The 5,673-nt window shown below is 58.5% G+C and overlaps 1 protein-coding gene across 1 annotated transcript in view; it reads right to left on the reverse strand.

The window, feature by feature from the left end:
* The window catches only part of GRB10 (growth factor receptor bound protein 10), a 194,245-nt gene that overhangs the window by 62,879 nt on the left and 125,693 nt on the right, over positions 1-5,673 (reverse strand). The window lies entirely within an intron of this gene.

A 5,673-nucleotide genomic window follows, 5' to 3' on the forward strand; every position in this document is an offset into this window, starting at 1 on the left:
TTGGGCCTAGACAGCTGTGGCTGTGGAAAGAGAATCAGGTCCCAGGACACTGAGGGAGGCTGCCCTCCCCGGGGTCTCTGTCCCTAGACTGTCCTTAGGTAAAATTCATTTCCTGGGCTTCCCTGGTGGCGCAGTGGTTGAGAGCCCAAAAAAAAAAAAAAAAAATTCATTTCCTTACAATTAAAGTCAACTGGGCCTTTTATTTCTTGCAGCCTAACGCATCCTGAAAGAGCCAGTGAAGCAGAAGTCCCTGATTTGCCCTGGGGTACCCCACGAACCCTGGCCCCCCATCTGCCCTGGGGTACCCCACGAATCCTGGCCCCCCATCTGCCCTGGGGTACCTCACGAACCCTGGCCCCCCCATCTGCCTTGGGGTACCCCACGAATCCTGGCCCCCATCTGCCCTGGGGTACCCCATGAATCCTGACCCCCCATCTGCCCTGGGGTACCCCACAAATCCTGGCGGCTGGTGGTGCTGTTTCCGAGGTGTCAGAGCTGCGGGGTGTGGCCGCCCTGTTCCTTCCCCATCACTGGCTGGCGTTTCCAGAGGCCACAGAGCCAGCCCTCCTCAGCCCACCCAGTCCCGGGCAGTCCCAGGCACAGTGCTGCCTCCAGGCCGGCACACCAAGGAGGGGCAGCAGCCTCCCACGGGACACCAGGGCCTCTCTGAGAGGCTGTCACCTCCCACGGCTGTCACCAACAAGGGGCTCCTGCTTGGTGGATTAAGAGCTTCCACACCATCCGCCCTCCACAGGATAAAGGGCTACTCAGAACCACGTGTCGAGCTCCCGCCACTTCGCATACAAAAGCATCCTTCCCCACAGCAAACGCCAGTCTGCAGTGCGCCAGTCTGCACTGTGGAGAGCAGCTTCAGCCCTCGCGGAGGCCCAGTAGTCTGGGGTCTCCTCCAAGCCCAGTGGGTGCAGCGCTGGGGCCCTGCAAGGGACAGGGAGGACTCCGGGGGCCGTGGACTCATCCAGGCCAAGTTCATGTCCTGCCTCCGCATCTGCCAAAGTATTGCAGCTGCTGGGCCATGGTTTCCCCCATGGAATCAGTCTCCTCCTTGCCGTGTGTAGAAATGCTGTGACACTGACCACCATGAGACAGATGCTAAAAATCCCAGGACCTTCCCAATAGGCTCAGGACCTGCATGTGACCCCTATCAACATCAGCCGGTTCACAGGCAGCCTCTGCTTGTCCGCGCTGGAAAGGAGGGAAGGGATTCCTCATGCTTTCTGGTGAACCCCTGCCAGACACACGAGTTGCCCCACAGAGGATCTGATCCAGCCTCTGCCACGTCACAGGTTCCCTCCACAGTCCACATTCATCCTGATTCATCACTTTGCACGTGTGTGTTTACACAAAGTGTTTCTCTGAAAGGTCACCTGCTGTCCCCACTCCGAGGGTGAGGGTGAAAGACAAGAGCTGGGGTCTGTCTCCAAGGCTGACGGGAGAGGCTGCACCCATACAGCCCGGAGGGGCGGGGTTGCCGGGGGACGCTCAGGTCCCAGGCTGCTGGGACTCCTACAGGGCCACCTGGGGCAGCCCACTCCCCACAGGGGCCTAGACGAGGCCGCGCACGTGGCTGACGGAGAGCCCTGCGATCCCCGTCCCTTGCCCATCCTCGTCCATCTTCCTCCACATCTGGTCCCTCCACTTGGGGTGGGGCGGCTCCTATGTTGCGGGTCCTCCTCGTCAGAGGACAGCGGCCTCTGAGACACAGCATAACAAAGCCGCTAACTCAGGAAACCTTCTGTTGCAACAGAGGTCAGACCTGCTTTTCTGCAAAGACCACCTTGAACTTTTGACTCAAAACCCATTTTATTTTATTTTGTTTTGTTTTTTTGCAGTACGTGGGCCTCTCACTGTCGCGGCCTCTCCCGTTGCGGAGCACAGGCTCCGGACGCGCAGGCTCAGCGGCCATGGCTCACGGACCCAGCCACTCTGCGGCACGTGGGATCTTCCCGGACCGGGGCACGAACCCGTGTCCCCTGCATCGGCAGGCGGACTCTCAACCGCTGCGCCACCAGGGAAGCTCTCAAAACCCATTTTTAATCAAAGCAGCCCTTCTCTCTCCACGAGCGGCCCCGGCACCGTCTTCCCAGCTGCATATGCACAGCTTCGTTCTTTTAAACCCTATTTAACATAATCCTTTCCAGACCTGGACTGACATTCCAGCTTGTGGAGCCCTTTCTGCACATCAGCTCCTGTAAGCCATCCCTGAGTGCCCCCCACGTGCCAGGCCTGGGGGACCACAGCCTGTGGGTCCACCTGAGTCCGGGCAACGTGCCAGGTGGGCATTAAAGATCCCAGCGGACCCGACGCACGCTTAGCAACACACGAAGAAAGACTAAGGTCCTCTGGGTCCACCGAGGCACCGAGAGCCACGGGACCCTCATCACAGAAGCCACCAGCACCACGGGGACTGTGGGATGAGGTTCGGGGAAGACGCTCCGTCCCACGGTTCAGAAATCTTTGCTGGAACCATCATCGCTGTCCACCTGACAGCCGGTCTTTTCCAAATGAGTCACAGAGGGCTTAAAAATGCCTCGGTGATTTCTCCCACCAACACTCTCTTTCCTGATGCTAATTTAATTTCACTCCCCTCTAGAGGTAAGAAAGTTATCACTCAGAAAGAAGTAGTTAGGTGTCTGCCATTTCTGGTAAATCAGTGATGCGATGTTATTAAACTAAATCACTAGATAAATGATACGTCATCACATAAATGATGGAATGATGCTTGTCAAAGACCTGGACCTGCAGATAAGACGCACTCGTCTGTTTGTGATAACCCAGGAAGACGGGTAGGCGCCTGCAGACACTATGCAAAATTGTCCAGCCACTGTTCCCAGGCTCTCATGGGCAAAGTGGGCGGTTTCTTCTGACACACCACACACATCATTCCCGCCATGAATGAACAGGTCTGTGCTCTCGCACTTTACTGGCAAAGCCCCAGTGCAACCCAAGCTAAATGCGATCGACAGACTCTGGTTTAAAAATATTACCAAATGAACCAAATGTGGTTGCTTTAAAATTCATATAATACAATAAAAGAAACAGGAAACCCGGGGCCCACACGGTGGCAGAGGCAGGACCCCAGCTCCAGGGGTGGGGGGGATGCAGAGTGCAGGAGGCCTGAGAAGGTCAAGGGCAAGGTGGGCAAAGGTCACCACAGTGTCCCCCACGCTGGGTTTAAGCTGGAGAACCAGGATGCTTGTATGAAACTCAGCTATTCCCACCCCCACCCCCATGGCCCGGGCTCCCATAATATAAGAACTCAGGCTCGTGGCTCACACAGACGCTTACTTCTCATGGTTCTGGAGGCTGGGAGTCCAGGGTCAAAGTCCCACAGGGTCAGGTTCTGGAGAGGACCCTTGCTGGCTTGTGTGTAGCCATGTTCTTGCTGTGTCCTCATGGGTGTGGAGCAGCTTCGGTCTCTTCTGAGGGCACTAATCCCACCATGGGGGCCCCACCCCATCACCTCATTTAAACCCACCCACCTCCCTAGGCCCGAACCTAAGGCCATCAAAGTGGGGTCAGGGCTTGAACAGAAGAATTCTCCGGGGACACAGGCGTGCAGCCCACAGGTCACCCAGACCACACAGACTTGGTAGGCTCAGACGAGCCCAGGATGCCTCTCCCATAGCATTTGGCAAGGACATGGCCACAGGGTGGACACAAAGCCAGGGCAGACTTGGCATGGCCTGCCCAGAGGCATCTGCAGCCTCTGGATGCCTCATGTGGAGGACACGGGAAGCCGGATGGCTCCGTCACATCACATCACAGCGGCTGCAGACTCACACCTGCCCACACCTGCTCACACCTGCCGACCCCTGCTCACCCCTGCCCATGCCTGACCACATCTGCCCACTGAGCAGCTATCAAGTGGTCACAGAGAAAGCAAGCCAGAGCACAGTGGAGGAGGCCCTGACCTATCTGAGGGATATCTAGACCACTTTGGGCAACAAGGGTTCTTCCTTTCGAGTGGCTGCTTGAATCTTTCACTCCTTCCACCGCCCTGACTAGTGGATACAGAGGCTTGCGATGCCCCCCTGTGCCCAGCTCCTTCCAGACGGCTTATGCTTTCCTCTTTCCCACTTGACCTGGTCCTTCCAGGGCACGAGGTGGCATTAGGTGGGCCCACGTGTCCAGCACACTGTGTCCATGTTTATTCCCTGTCAGAGCTCCTGACTGATCCCACTGCTTCCTCTGACTTTGCAGGAAGAGAAGGAAGAGCAGGTTTTCCTGCCCTCAGGTAAGTGGCAAAGGAGGGGCCCCCGCCCCCATCACGGGCACTGAGCCTGGGCGGGCAGCTTGAGGCTGCCAGGCATCGCCACTGGCAGCACCAACAAAACACGCATTCAGGAGCTCAGAACCCAGTGTGGTCAAGAGACATCCCTTTGAGCCAGTTAGCAAACAACGAAAACCACCAAGTTTCTACGCGTAGGGCTAAGTGTGGAACATCTTTCCTGGTCGCTGGCCCCAGAGGGTGGAGGAATCTTGGTGACAGAAATTCAGGCACCAAATGCAACATTCTTGTGGGGGAACTAACTCTGATCCCAAGAAAAACAGCAGGCAAAATCCCTGGGTTTCCTGATTCTGCTTATAGAGTTGTACAGTCCACGGGGTGGAGGCCGGTTTTCTTGCCAGCCGCTGCGAGAGCCAGATAATATTTTCATGGTCTTATTTTAGGACGGGTAATGTTGTAAACAACCTCAGTGCCCAACCCACAGACAGCTTGTCTAGACCCTTATTTGAAGCAGAAGGTCACCAGGCAGGCAGACATCCCAGATGGACTTCAGGCATGTGATGAGGGCTGCAGCCCGGCAGGCACTGGCTACGGAAAGGGACCCTGACCTCACCTCTGAGTGTTGACATGGGGACGGCGCAGCCCACTTGCGAGGCATGAGGTCAGAAGGCAGCAGCTCTCGGGAGCGGGCGAGCCTCGGGAGAAACGACTCCCTCGTAAGAGTGCAGACCCCGCACGCTGCAGGGGACAGGTATGCAGAGAAAGAGGATGTGCTTGAGGACAAGGGTAGAAAAGTAGTGCAGAGGAGAAGGCTCCACCAGAAAAGGCAAAGAGGCTTCTGAAACACACTCACTGAAAAGAAAGAACATCAAGGGCCCAGGAAGACCTAGTTTAGTGGCTAAGATCAGCGGTGCTAGATCCAGGGGTTAGGTGCTGCCCAGCTCCACTGCCCACACGGGGCCCCACCAGCTCCACCGCCCACACCAGCTCCACGGCCCACACCGGGGCCCCACCAGCTCCACTGCCCACACCAGCTCCACCGCCCACACGGGGCCCCACCAGCTCCACCGCCCCCACCGGGCCCCACCAGCTCCACCGCCCCCACCGGGCCCCACCAGCTCCACCGCCCCCACCGGGCCCCACCAGCTCCACCGCCCCCACCGGGCCCCACCAGCTCCACCGCCCCCACCGGGCCCCACCAGCTCCACCGCCCACACGGGGCCCCACCAGGTCCACCGCCCACACCAGGAGCCCCACCAGCCCCGCCGCTCACACCAGCTCCACGGCCCACACTGGGGCCCCACCAGCTCCACGGCCCACACCAGGGGCCCCACCAGCTCCACCGCCCACACCGGGGCCCCACCAGCTCCACCGCCCACACCAGCTCCCCCCCCCACACGGGGCCCCACCAGCTCCCCCCCCCA

Source organism: Neophocaena asiaeorientalis, unplaced genomic scaffold (genome assembly GCF_003031525.2).
Source record: "Neophocaena asiaeorientalis asiaeorientalis breed wild unplaced genomic scaffold, Neophocaena_asiaeorientalis_V1.1 scaffold191, whole genome shotgun sequence".
NCBI lineage: Eukaryota > Metazoa > Chordata > Mammalia > Artiodactyla > Phocoenidae > Neophocaena > Neophocaena asiaeorientalis.